This window comes from Hyperoodon ampullatus, assembly GCF_949752795.1.
Source record: "Hyperoodon ampullatus genome assembly, chromosome: 5".
In the NCBI taxonomy this organism is placed as follows: Eukaryota; Metazoa; Chordata; class Mammalia; order Artiodactyla; family Ziphiidae; genus Hyperoodon; species Hyperoodon ampullatus.
In genome coordinates this window covers 129,891,048-129,906,605 of record NC_136918.1, presented here as the reverse complement: position 1 = coordinate 129,906,605, position 15,558 = coordinate 129,891,048, and positions in this window count along the sequence as shown.

The window sequence follows — 15,558 nt, the reverse complement described above, 5'->3', positions numbered from 1 at the left end:
TCAATTTCATTTCTTCGTATTGCTGAGTAATATTCTGTTCTATACATGGGCCACATCTTCTTTATCATTAATCTGTCAATGGACACTTAGGTTGCTTCTATGTCCTGGCTATGGTAAATAAAGCTGCAATTAACATTGTGGTACATGTCTCTTTTTGAAATATGGTTTTCTTAGGGTATACGCCCAGTAGTGGGATTGCTGGGTCATATGGTAGTTCTATTTTTAATTTTTTAAGGAACATCTATACTGTTCTCCATAGTGGTTGTATCAATTTACATTCCCACCAACAGTGCAAGAGGGTTCCTTTTTCTCCAAACCCTCTCCAGCATTTAGTGTTTGTAGAATTTTTGATGATGCCATTCTGACTGGTATGAGGTGATACATCATTGTAGTTTTGATTTGCATTTCTCTGAAGATCAGTGATGTTGAGCATCCTTTCATGTATTGGTTGGCAATCTGTATGTCTTCTTTGAAGAAATGTCTATTTAGGTCCTCTGTCCATTTTTGGATTCAGTTGTTTTGTTTTTGTGATATTGAGCTGCAAGAGCCACTTGTATATTTTGGAGATTAATCCTTCCTCAGTTGCTTCATTTGCAAATTTTTTCTCCCATCCTGAGGGTTGTATTTTCGTCTTGTTTAACATTTCCTTTTCTGTGCAAAAGTTTTAAGTTTCGTTAGATTCCATTTGTTTATATTTTTTGTTAACTTGCATTTCTCTAGGAGGTGGGTCAAAAAGGATCTTGCTGTGATGTATGTCATAGAATGTTCTGCCTATGTTTTCCTCTAAGAGTTTTATTATGTCTGGCCTTACATTTAGGTCTTTAATACATTTTGAGTTTATTTTTGTGTATGGTGTTAGGGAGTGTTCTAATTTCATTCTTTTACATGTAGCTGTCCAGTTGTCCCATCACCACTTATTGAAGAGGTTGTCTTTTCTCCATTGTATATTCTTGCCTCCTTTATCAAAAATAAGGTGACCATATGTGTGAGGGTTTATCTCTGGACATTCTTTCCTGTTCTACTGATCCATATTTCTGTTTTTATGCCAGTACCAAACTGTCTTGATTACTGTTGCTTTGTAGTATTGTCTGAAGTCAGGGAACCTGATTCCTCCAGCTCTGTTTTTCTTTCTCAGGATTGGTTTGGCTATTCGAAGTCTGTTGTGTTTCCATGCAAACTGTGAAAATTTTTGTTGTAGTTCTGTGAAAAATTCCATTGGTAGTTTGATAAAGTTTGCATTGAATCTGTAGATTGCTTTTGGTAGTGTAATCATTTTCACAATGTTGATTCTTCCAATCCAAGAACATGGTATATCTCTCCATGTGTTTGTATCATCTTTAATTTCTTTCATCAGTGTCTTATAGTTTTCTGCATACAGATCTTTTGTCTGCTTAGGTAGGTTTATTCTTAGGTATATTATTGTTCTGGTTGCAATGTAAATGAGAGTGTTAATTTCTCTTTCAGATTTTTCATCATTACTGTATAGGAATGCAAGAGCTTTCTGTGTTTTAATTTTGTATACTGCCACTTTACCAAATTCATTGATTAGCTCTAGTAGTTTGCTGGTAGCCTCTTTAGGATTCTCTATGTATTGTATCATGTCATCTGCAAAGAGTGACAGCTTTTCTTCTTCTTTTCTGATTTGTATTCATTAATTTCTTTTTCTTCTCTGATTACTGTGGCTAAAACTTCCAAACTATGTTGAATAATAGTGGTGAGAGTGGGCAACCTTGTCTAGTTTCTGATCTTAGTGGAAATGGTTTCAGTTTTTCACCATTGAGAATGATGCTGGATGTGCATTTGTCATATATGACCTTTATTATGTTGAGGTAGGTTTTCTCTATGCCCACTTTCTGGAGGGTTTTTATCATAACTTGGTGTTGAATTTTGTCAAAAACTTTTTCTGCATCAATTGAGATGATCATATGGTTTTTATCCTTTAATTTGTTAATATGATGTTTCACAGAGTTTGATTAGGGTATATTGAAGACTACTTGCATTCCTGGGATAAACCCCAACTGATCATGGTGTATAACCTTTTAATGTGCTGTTGGACTCTGTTTGCTATTATTTTATGGAGGATTTTTGCATCTATGTTCATCAGTGATATTGGCCTGTAGTTTTCTTTTTTTGTGACAGCTTTTTCTGATTTTCGTATCAGGATGATGGTGGCCTTGTAGAATGAGTTTGGGAGTGTTCCTCCCTCTGCTATATCTTGGAAGAATTTGAGAAGAATAAGTGTTAGCTCTTCTCTAAATGTTTGAGAGAAATAGCCTTTGAAGCTGTCTGGTACTGGGCTTTTGTTTGTTGGAAGATTTTTAATCACAGTTTCAATTTCAGTGCTTGTGATTGGTCTGTTTATATTTTCTAGTTCTTCCTGGTTCAGTCTCAGAATATTGTGCTTTTCTAAGTATTTGTCCATTTCTTCCAAGTTGACCATTTTATTGGCATATAGTTGCTTGTAGTAATCTCTCATGATTCACTGTATTTCTGCAGTGTTAGTTGTTACTTCTCCTGTTTCATTTCTAATTCTATTGATATTGAGTCTTCTCCACTTTTTTTCTTGATGAGTCTGGCTAATGGTTTATCAATTTTGTTTATCTTCTCAAAGAATCAGCTTTTCTTTTTATTGATCTTTGCTATCATTTCCTTCATTTCTTTTTAAATTTATTTCTTATCTGAACTTTATGACTCCATTCCTTCTGCTAACTTTGTGGCTTTTTCCTTCTTCTTTCTCTAATTGTTTTAGGTGTAAAGTTAGATTGTTTTTTTGAGATGTTTCTTGTTTCTTGAGGTAGAATTGTATTGCTATAAACTTTCCTCTTAGAACTGCTTTTTCTGATCCCATAGGTTTTGGGTCCTCGTGTTTTCATTGTCATTTTTTCTAGGTATTTTTTGATTTCCTCTTTGATTTCTTCAGTGAGCTCTTGGTTATTTAGTAGTGTATTGTTTAGCCTCCACGTGTTTCTATTTTTTACAGATTTTTTTCCTAGTTGATATCTAGTCTCATAGCATTGTCATCAGAAGTGATAACTGATGCAATTTCAGTTTTCTTAAATTTACCAAGGACTACTTTGTGACCCAAAATATGATCTATCATGGACAATGTTCCATGAGCACTTGTGAAGAAAGTGTGCTCTGTTGTTTTTGGATGGAATGTCCCATAAATATCCATTAAGTCCATCTTGTTTAAAGTATTATTTAAATCTTGTGTTTCCTTATTTATTTTCATTTTGGATGATGTGTCCATTGGTGAGAGTGGGGTGTCCTTTACGGCTGTTAGCTTTTGGCTTATGTATTGAGGTGCTCCTATATTGGCTGCATAAATATTTACAATTGTTATATCTTCTTCTTGGATTGATCCCTTGATCATTAAGTAGAGACCTTCCTTTTGTCTTATAATAATCTTTATTTTAATGTCTATTTTGTCTGATATGAGAATTACTTCTTCAGCTTTCTTTTGATTTCCATTTGCATGGAATATCTTTTTCCATCCCCTCACTTTCAGTATGTATGTGTCCCTAGGTCTGAAGTGGGTCCCTTGTAGACAGCATATATACAGGTCTTGTTTTTGTATCAATTTAGCCAGTCTATGTCTTTTGGTTGAAACATTTAATCTATTTACATTTAAGGTAGTTATCAATATGTATGTTCCTATTACTAATTTCTTGTTTTCGGTTTGTTATTGTAGGTCTTTTCATTCTCTTGTGTTTCCTTCCTAGAGAAGTGCCTTTAGCATTTGTTGTAAAGCTGGTTTGGTGGTGTTGAATTCTCTTAGCTTTTGCTTGTTTGTGAAGGTTTTAATTTCTCTGTCAAATCTGAATGAGATCCTTCCTAGGTAGAGCAATCTTGGTTGTGGGTTTTTCCCTTTCATCACTTTAAATATGTCCTGCCCCTCCCTTCAGGCTTGCAGAGTTTCTGCTGAAAGATCATCTCTTAACCTTATGGGGATTCCCTTGCATGTTATTTGCTGCTTTTCCCTTGCTGCTTTTAATATTTTTTCTTTGTATTTATTTTTTGATAGTTTGATTGATATGTGTCTTGGTGTGTTTGTCCTTGTATTTATCCTGTATGAGACTCTCTGTGCTTCCTGGACTTGACTGACTATTTCCTATCCCATATTAGAGCAGTTTTCAACTATAATCTCTTCAAATATTTTCTCAGTCCCTTTCTTTTTCTCTTTTTTTTTCTGGGACCCCTATAATTCAAATGTTGGTCTGTTTAATGTTGTCCCACATGTCTCTGAAAGTTTCCTCAATTCTTTTCATTCGTTTTTATTTTTATTTTATTTATTTATTTTTTTATTCTTCTCTGTATAGTTATTTCCACTATTTTTTTTTTCCAGGTCACTCATCCATTCTTCTTCCTCAGTTTTTCTGCTGTTGACTCCTTCTAGAGAATTTTTAATTTCATTTATTGTATTGTTCATCATTTTTGTTTGTTCTTTAGTTCTTCTAGATCCTTGTTAAATGTTTCTTTTATTTTCTCCATTCTATTTCCAAGATTTTGGATCATCTTTATTATCATTCCTCTGAATTCTTTTTCAGGTAGACTGCTTATGTCCTCTTCATTTATTTGGTCTGGTACCTTGGTCCTTCATCTGCTCTGTATTTCTCTGTCTTTTCATTTTGCTTAACTTACTGCATTTGTGGTCTCCTTTTGGCAGGCTGCAGGTCCATAGTTCCTGTTATGTTTGGTGTCTGCTCTCAATGGGTAAGGTTGGTTCAGTGGATTGTGTAGGCTTCTTGGTGGATGGGATTGGTTCCTATGTTCCCATGGATAAGGCTGGATCTTGTCTTTCTGGTGTGCAGGACCGCATCAGGTGGTGTGTTTTGGGGTGTCTGTGACCTTATTATTATTTAGGCAGCATCTCTGCTAATGACTGGGGTTGTGTTCCTGTCTTTCTAGTTGTTTGGCATAGGGTGTCCAGCACTCTAGCTTGAGGGTCATTGAGAGGAACTGCGTCTTAGCATTGAGATGGAGATTTCTGTGATATCTTTTGCCATTGGATATTACGTGGGGTGGGAGTTTCTCTGGTGGACCAGTGTCCTGAACTTGGCTCTCCCACCTCAGGGGCTCAGGCCTGACAACCAGCTGGAGTACCAAGACCCTGTCAGCCACATAGCTCAGAAGAAAATGGAGAAAAGAAAGGAAAAAAAGAAAGAAAAAATAAAGTAAAATAAAATAAATTTATTAAAATTAAAAATTAAAAAATATTATTAAAAATAAAATAAAATAAAAAATTACTTTAAAAAAAGAAAGAAAGAAAAGAGCAATCAAACCAAAAAACAAATACACCAATGGTGACAATCACTAAATACTATAGAAAAAAAAAAAAAAACAGAAACAACAACAGATAGACAGAACCCTAGGAGAAATGGTAAAAGCAAAGCTATACAGACAAAAATCATACAAAGAAACATACACATACACACTCACAACAAGAAAAAAAGGAAAGAAAAATTATATAAATATAAAAAAAGGAAAAGAACAACCAAATCAAATCTTTAAACAAACTACCAATGATAATAAGCTCTAAATACTAAACTAAGCTAAACATAAAACCAGAAACAAATTAGATGTAGAAAGCAAACCCCAAGTCTACAGTTACTCCCAATGTTCACTGCCTCAAATTTGGGATGATTCCTTGTCTATTCAGTTATTCCAGAGATGCAGGGTACATCAAGTTGATTGTGAAGATTTAATCCACTGTTCCTGAGGCTGCTGGGAGAAATTTCCCTTTCTCTTCTTTGTTCACATAGCTCCTGGAGTTCAGATTTGCATTTGTCCCTGCCTCTGCACGTAGGTCACCTGAGGTCATCTGTTCCCTGCCCAGACAGGATGGGGTTAAAGGAGCAGCTGATTAGGGGGTTCTGGCTCACTCAGGCTGGGAGGAGTGAAAGGTATGGTATGCGGGGTTAGCCTGCGATGGCAGAGGCTGGTGTGACGTTGCAACAGCCTGAGGTGTGCCGTGTGTTCTCCCAGGGAAGTTGCCCCTAGATCACGGGACCCTGACAGTGGCAGGCTGCACAAGCTCCTGGGAGGGGAGGTGTGGATAGTGACCTGTGCTTGCACACAGGCTTCTTGATGGCTGCAGTAGCAACCTTAGCATTTCATGTCCGTCTCTGGTGTCCACGCTGATACCCATGGCTCACTTCTGTCTCTGGAGCTTGTTTAGACTGTGCTCTGAATCCCCTCTCCTCAAACGCTCCAAAACAATGGTCTCTTGCCTCTTAGGCAGTTCCAGACTTTTTCCCGTACTGCCTCCCAGCTAGCTGTGGCACACTAGCCTCCTTCAGGCTTTCTTCATGCAGCTCATCACAGTCCTCTCCCTGGAATCTGACCTCTGAAGCCCGAGTCTCAGCTCCCAGCCCCCACCTGTCCTGGCATGTGAGCAGACAATCCTCTCAGGCTGGTGAATGTTGGTTGGCACTGATCCTCTGCACGGGAATCTCTCCATTCTGCCCTCTGCACCCCTGTTTTTCTGCTTTTTTCCATGGCGCTGAAGGATTCCACCCACTCCCGCCCCGTCTCCACCAGTGAAGGTGCTTCCTAGTGTGTGGAAACCTTTTCTCTTTCACAGCTCCATCCCCGAAGCGCAGGTTCTTCCCTATTCTTTTACGTCTGTTTTTCTTTTGCCTTACCCAGGTATGTGGGGAGTTTCTTTCCTTTTGGGAAGTCTGAGGTCTTCTGCCAGCATTCAGTAGGTGGTCTGTAGGAGTTTTTCCACCTGTAGGGGTATTTTTGATGTATTTGTGGGGAGGAAGGTGATCTCCATGTCTTACTCCTCTGCCATCTTGAAAGCGTTAATTTAATTTTTAATTTTCATCACATACATAACATCATTCTTGAATTCGGGTTGACAAAACATAAAAAAATTAAATGTTTTGTACCATTCCCAAACCTAAATGGATGTTTATGCTAAATCTACAATCTCTTATCAAAATCCTTTGAGTCTAAACATAATTCAAAATTCAGTTAAAAAATATGTAACTCTTCTAACAGGATCTAAGGTAGTACCTCCCAATCTAATATAATAAAGTGATATAGCAAAGTGTATTATATTCACACTTGTTTGGATAAATATAGACAACAAGTGACTTCATATCAGTTCACTGGCTTTCAGTCAAAAGAATTTGAAAAAATATATGGTTTTCATGAAATTTTGGATTTTGGAATCGTGAATAAGGGATTGTGAACCTACACCTGTTCCCCTCTCCCACTCCCCACCACCATAACTAAACAACTAAGCCCTAGTGTTGAAAACACAAGTTGGTTCTATTATAAATTAATCATCAGCATACTCAAAGGGCCTGTGAAATTGCTTGGCCATTCCAAGTTCTTCTGGTCTCTCAAAATTTCAATCAAACTGTTTTTCTCTTTGTTTTTAGTAGTTGACTTCATGTCATAATTTCTAATGAAAATAAAAACAATTAAGAGGAGACTTTCTCATGTTTCTGATACTGAACATGACTCTTGCTGTAATAAAGTCATTTCCTATATCTCCTACTTAAGGCCAGTTTTACCATATGCTTGTAATCCTATTCCCATCTACCTTCACAGGAACGTTATGCTACTGATTTGCCCTTTTATATATTAAACAAGATAACTCTTAGTTCTCTGTTTTGATTACTAGATGAGTGATGGTGACCTAGATAACACTGGAACATTGAAAGATAAATAAACTTATGAGATCAACTTTGTTTATGTGTTTGTGAGTAGTTTGTATGTAGGTGGCTGAATGGATAGAGCTGGAGCTGTCATTTTATAAGTTATCTATCAAGGTTATTGAAAATTTTGACTTTTGACAAGAGGGAGCATATAGAGTGAAAAGGGAAGAGGATTTATATATGGATCATGAGTTAAATAATCAGGAATATAGGACTCTTTCAAAAGAAACTGATAAAAGGTGTCCAAAAAGGAGGAAAATCAAGGCACCACACTCCATGCAGAAATGATACACAAACCTTCCAGAAATTTTACTGTAAAAGGGAAAGTTAGAGCTGTAGAGTTGTAACTGGAGAAGAATGAGGGGAATATGTAAGGATTGTTTTTATTTATTCTTCTAATGTGGGAGAACACTATCATATGTTTACAAATGTGTTCCTTCCAGGGAATCATGAACTCCTAATTATGGTTATGGTCATAAAACTGATTATGTCCTATTATTAATTATGTCCTATTAATTAGTCTATATAATTATAGTCAAGAAAGCTATTAAGTCCTATTAAATCTATTAGGCTGGGAGACTAGAAGTTGAATAAATCATATTTGTTGCCCTCAAAATTGTCACACACAAGTGAACTTGCTATCTAGCATTTCTGTTACAGAATTTTGTCATTGTACCTGTATGATTTTGGGTATAAATGCCCCTAAAAAGTGGTAAGGGAGAGAAAATTGAAGACATCTTAAGAAAAGAAAAAAAGGAGCAACATAGTTATAAACATTGCCCTTCATTGTGTGATTTATGATCAAGGTCCAAGACACATTTGAAGTTAGAGACAATGAAAAGGAAAACAATATAAAACAAGGTGCCAGATTAGTGTGGTTATCTCAAAAGAGTCTCCAAATTGACAGACTGCAAAAACCTCAAATCTTTGCTATTAAAGTTATATGATTCAGGACATCTTTCTTCTTAAAATATTATTTTTGGCAAATAGATTATTAATAAGTGGGATTTTAAAAACAGTTTCATTATAAAAATCGCTTTTTGAGATAAAATATCATATTGGAATCACAGGACTCAATATCATTACCCAATAGAACCACTTCTAGTGAGATGTGTACTCTGAATTTTTCCACCGTCTGTCTGTGGGATAGTCTAATACATTTAAAAAAAAATATTCCTGATCTCTGCTGACCTTAGACTTTTTAAATAATGTGTTACAAACAAAAGCAATTTCAGGAAAAATTGTTGTATGCAAATATTTCCCAGATTTCATAAGTGAATGTTCAAAATGTATGTTTTAATTTATTTCTTAGTTTGACAAATATTGCTTATCTTTGAATTTCAAACCTTCTGGAGTGAGTGAAATAATGGATTTCTTTTTTGTTATCTCTAAGGAAGGATAATTACCGTGTAATATATGATGTGTTTATTGTTTCTATGGATGTTATCTAACCTAAAAAGTGAGTGATCAGCATGAAGCAAAGCAGATGCTGAAGTATCTGGTTTGTGTCTGTAAGTGAGTGTCCAAGAGCTATAATGTCCTCACACAACTGTGGGTCATCATCATGCCCACTGGCATTCTGCAAAGAGGGACTTTGAGGCTGAAATCATTATCAGGCAATTATTTGGGAACTTTGAGATTAGAAAACAAAAACACATGAACTTTCTTATAGATTAGAAAAAAAAAAAACACATGAACTTTCTTATGTCTTTCATTTGGATCATTCTGAATCACTCAAACAAAACAAAAACATAGAGACTCTGAAATGAATGATTATACCCAATTAAATTATAAAACACTTAAACTTTAGTTACCATGAATTAAAAATTTTATAGAAATTAACATTGAACTTTGTTTTCAAAGTTGATATGAATTTCACTTTTGCAGCCAGAACCATTGTTAAGTTACTTAGGCTGGAACTGTGTTTTATAGACTTTGGTGTAGGGTTCTCTATAAGTATATAACTCTGATAGAATGTTTACACTGTATAATTGTATTATCATGATCTGTTTCTGTATCTGTCTTTCCACTATGAATTCTTCAGAGTATAATTTCCATCTCGTTGTATCCAGGTGCCTCGTGCATATCTTGGCAAATACTAAATCCTCAATAAAATTCTTCAATAAAAGATAGGTGTTTTATGTATCTCTCCATTATAAATACATATCACATACTAAATAAATAAATAAATAAATAAATAAGAAAGAGGAGACCTTTTCATTTACAATATATTTTTCATGTCTCTCGGGATCTGGAATGAGAATATACTTAATAAAATATATTTATCCTACATTTTACTTAATTGTAATGTTTACATTGCTTTCCTTATACCCAAATTCTAAAATAAACCTAAAATCAGTTCTTATCTTACAGTTATATCAAGTGTAACTGTAGATTCATATATGTCAGCAAGTCAGTGGATGTCTAGAAAATAATTCATAAAAAAGTGTGTTTACAACTTTATATTTAACTTCAGTGAATTGTTAGTGTGAGCTTTTCTTAGTGCATTTCTTATAAAGTATGAGAGAGTAAATCTTCTTACAATTTCATATTTAAAGCTTGAGCTGCCTTAAGAACTGCTATATATAATAGTTAAATATAGCGTTAGGAGACATCATTACTACCTATTGCCTTTCACTGAAGATGTTAGTGAATTCAAACTGTGGATTTGAACTTATATCTAAATTCAATGATTATGTCTTTCTCAGAATGTCTTTGCAGATGATATGCTCTATAGTACTTCGTAACCATTTTTATTAATTGAGATATGACTTACATACATTTACAGGCACTACTGAACTGCTTGGTTAATTTTTATATTTGTGTATACTCATGTAATCAATGTCAAGAACTTCGACCAACCTTGAACCACCCAGATCAAGGTCTAGAACTTTTCAAGCACCCTAGAAGTCTCTTATGTGTCTGCTCCCAGTCAGTTCTCCTCTCCATTATTGCACTGGAATAAACACACTGTCAATTACTTGTCAATTTTGTATTATATAAGTGACCAAGGTGTAATTATAAATCTGAATTGCAGTTTTAGAATGCATAAGTAGAACAACCTCAGAAACTAATACAGACCAGGAACCCCTCTTTCTTTCAAGCATCTACTATTTCTTGACTCATTCAATATACAGCCCAAATCAAATTTTTTAAAAAGAAAATCTGTCTTTGAACTATCAGAAGGATTTCTTCCTCTATTTCTTATTTATCATGCAATGAAAATCTCATCAGTTATAAGTATCAAAAAGGGTCATCCCCATGATGATGCAGAAAGACAGATTGTATTTCTAGATGGTTTTACTTTTACTAACCTTATGAGTGTGCTCTGTAAAGATCCCATAAACAAGCAACAGAGTATGCTTTAGATTTTATCACACTTCCATGACATATGTATATAGAGATCAAATAATGCATTGTCTGCTTTGAAAACTTTCATTGGCTTTCTTTGCACACCTGATTAATTTTATCACCAATTCCCTACTTTGGTGCTCCTATTACACTTGGCTAGAGGTAGTAGCACCTTTCTCACGTTGCTCTACATTTTCAAATTTGTTAGGAATTAAATGTAACTTTATTTATTTGAAATCATAGTCAGGTAAGCATGTTCTTTATTCCTCTTGACATCTTGCTGGATATCATTTTCTAAGCGTTCGCATTTAGTCTATAGCTAAACTGTTAATTAATAACAAATCAGGTATATTGACATCAACACTTCATAAAGATATCAGTCATTCCATCTACATAATACAAGACACAGATTCATCATTTTTGCTCATTATACTCAATTGCAATAATATCTAACAATTTGAGGAAATTATTTATTTTTCAAAGCAAATGATGGGCCTAGAGAAAAGTAAAAAAGTTCTTTAAGAAGTAGAAAAAAAAAGCTAGTAACAATACCCCATAGCTTTATCCCTAGGACTAGTTTATTTTAGAATTGTATACAAAATCAACTAGACTGTCTGTCTCCCTCATGCTTATTCTTTTTCTCTACTTTGTCTTGATACAGGGGTCACTTAGTCATCAGTCCTCTTATTTCCATATGGTCTTTTTTCACATCCTTCCTCTTCCTCATTTCTTCAAAAGAGGAGTGAGATATTCAGCTGGGGAAATGGGAAAAGGAACTGTGATGCTAGACGAGCTCCTTTTACTGGGGGTTACAGCTCATTCAACAGATGCTCTGCTCTCTGCTCTACCCTATGGGATTTGTCTTTGGGGGTAAGACTTGTGGTTGAACAGTTGTGCCAGCAGGCTACACCCCTCTCAGATCTAAACTTATATTTTCCACTAAGCATTATCACTAATAAAGGTAATGTATCATTTTGACTTTCATCACTGCAATTCCTATGTCACTGACACAATCGATTCTGAATGCAGAAAGGGAAAGATATATTATTTGTTAACTCTCCCCAAAAGTCACAACATTCTTTTCTTGCATTTTCAATTTGTGTCTTCCCATTGACTTCCTCTTTTGTTACTTCTAAAAATGTAAGTATGTGCTAGTGTACTATCAGTCCTACTATATTCTTTCTATCTCTCTTTTTTCCCTTTTGTCTTTTTTTAGCATGAACCTTCTCAAAATTTATTTTGTATTTGTTCTTTCAATAGTTAAGTCTCTCTGACTCCTTTAATTTCACCAAAACTACTTTTGGGAAGGTCTCAAAAGTTCCCTAAACCCTGTCTCTTTTTATTAGTCACCATCGTCCTAGAAAAAGGCAGGTTTAAACTTGGTTATAGAATTTCTGATGAAAAAGACAATATGTCTAGTTCTATAAGGGTTCATGTTTCCAAAAAAGTACTACAGTCTAAAATCAATTTCCCATTCTTGGCTTTGTACAGAAAGACCCAATAAGTAGTGAGCTCTTGTCACTTAAACAAGTACATTAACCCTGTAGAGTTTCTTGATAAAGGTGAGACAAAAGCAATCAGTGAAGGAGATTCTTCAGGTGTCGGTATGTCTCTGGTGTAAGTAACAACTTAGAATAACTAAATGAAGGAAGTGATGCTTAAACAATCATTTAATAAGTACCTCTTTGTTAGTCAGAATTTTGAGATTTGTCCTTTATGAAATAACCAAAATTATCAGCATTCTGTGCCCCTGAATGAAGGTAATTGATCATGTTTTATAAATTCAAAATTTCATATTTTTATTCCTTAACCATCTTTTGGATTACCTTATATTCTGAATGTCCAGTGGTTTTCTATTTATCCTGCCAGTACATTACATCCAGAAAGTTTAAAGGAGAACTTTCACCTGTGTCTCTCTCTGCCTTAAAACAACTTTGCTTGACATTTTTATCTTATTTTGAGCTGGGAGATTTAATATTTCAATCACCATTGATCCTCATTCATCTTTCATTATGCAGTGTTATAGAAATGTGTTTGATTTACAGCTACAATGTGATGGTTTGAAAAAACAGAGACTGAAAAGTTGAGAGAAGGCTATCAAAGATGGTTGTGAAAGATGCTGAGGTTATTTGTCAATGTGAGAATGATAGAAAGTCTCAAATGATTCTTAGCAGAAACAGGGAGAAGTCAATTGAAAAGAGGAAAGGGGATAGTTTGGACCAGCTGCTCCAGCCATGGAATAAAAAAAAAAAAAATCTTTCTGTGGGTGATTTTCCTAAGATTTATACTTCTTCATCTTCCTTTTGATAACATATTAGGTAAATATGAGGTTGTGAATATAAGGGAAAATGCCAAAGCTGCTCATATGCCAACCCTGATTCTACAGAATCAGAGTCCTAGAGGTTCAAATATTGTACAGTCCACTTGTTCCATGGGGTCTTACAACTTAAGCCATATTGGTACAGCCATACGATATTCTTCTTAATTTTAAATTTAATGTCATGGATATTATATATTTTCTGTTGCCTCCATAAAACTACAGCAATGACATTTCAACAGATCTAACAGAAACTCATTAGAATCCCTTTCCCAACTGCCATCAAATAATGAAATCTACATTGGGAATGGACCTAAATCTTCTGGTAACTTTAAAAAGAACAAAAAGAAAGAAAGAAACAAACAAAAAATGGAAAACAACAACAAACCTAGATGTTCTTAATATTAGAGAGCTGTCAACACAAACCATTTTTTTGAGATCATTTGAATTATTGACCGATGTTGTTGGTCTTTCAAAGTATATGTATCAGCTTTGTGGCTTTAGTTTTCTCTAGAAAAGCAATAATATTGTATATTATATTTTCTAGAATGAAACATGACTCTATGTTAAAGTATTTAACAAAACTGGATTTCATATTCCTAGTCTTGCTTGCTTCAGTGTTTGTTTTGATTTTAAAATTAATGTACTGTCTAGAAACTGATGAAGTGAAAAGAGGAAGTTTCATAACTAAAATCAAAACAAATATATGCATCAGAGATTTTGATACTACTGTGGTAGAGTGTTGTCAAAAAAGGAAAGTTTAAAATTCATATTTAAATTTATTTCAACTGGGAATAGAGTGACTGACTACCTCTTTCTGGATTATTTACACTGATAAAGTTTCAAGGAAAACAAATAACAATTAATTTAATTAACACAATTTCAGTCCAACTTCTTTTGGTCAACATTATTAATGTGTTTTAAAAAAGAAAAGTAAACTATTGACCAATTCTTAGGAAATTAATGAGTCTGTTGACAACAGTTGTTTTCAAAACAGGTCCAAATCACTTACCAGCCAAATGGAAGGAACTAATTCAAATAACTTGGTATTTGAGGATTTGGGGAAATGTTTGGAAAATTTGATTGAACTTTCCTATTTCGTCTACACTTTTCTTATCCTTTAAAGCACTAAAGTTTTTTTTTTTTAATAGATGCCAAAGTCTTGAAGAAATATTCAGTTATTATTACACATGCACATGATTTTTAATCAATTTGAACCCTCTAGGGATTTATATATATATATGAAATAAAACCATTGTTACAACTACTACACACCTTTTTTTTCTTCTGGCTAGGATTAATAACAATTCATCCATGCTTCCCTTGTATAACTGTCATTTATTGAACTGATGACTCAAAAATTTCTCTATGTGGAGAGGTTTAGTTCTGCTTGATAAGAGTTCCTCTGCAATACAATGGTTTTGAAGTCATGAATGCTTTCATATAAACCACAATCTTAAATAAAACAAAACTCTGCCAATCAATCATAAAAGATAAATCTAGATAAGCAATAATTTATATTATTAAAGCTGTAAGATTTAATTTTATACTACTTTAGAGATCTTACTACATACTTTTCTGACTATGGATATAATAAATGAAGACTTTGGAGAATTACAATTAAATTTTGAAGACAGTGATCTTTTTCCGTCCCAAAGTACTCTTCCAGGAGAAAATGAAAAAAATGAATTTATATTTATTAGGCTTTTCAGGAATATGAAAAGTTATTGCCATTGGCTGCATGGTCTACCAGTTTCCCATTAGTTAATAAAATTGCTTCTGTGGAAGCAAACACATGGAAATAAAATCATTTCATAAACTAAGAGCATGGGGTCAAGAGTCAGAATATTGGAGGCTAATCCTGTCTTTATCACTTACTGACTAACTGACATTAGGCAAGTTGCTTAACCTGTCTATTGTCCCAGGTTTTTTTTTCTTCTCTAAAATCATCTACCTCCCAAGGCGTGATGATTAAATGAGATAATGCACATGCTTGGCACATGGAGAGCACCAACTCTATAATAGTTATTATTACATCATGATCTAACTGAAATTAACATTTCTCATTATGTGAGAAATTAAAATTTTAGTTGTGATGACACATTAATAATATATTCATGTGGATAGCAATGTCCTCACTTTGTCATTTAACTGTCATAATAACTCCAAGTCATAAAAATAATCACCCGTTAGACTCCTAACATCTTAGTACATCAAACA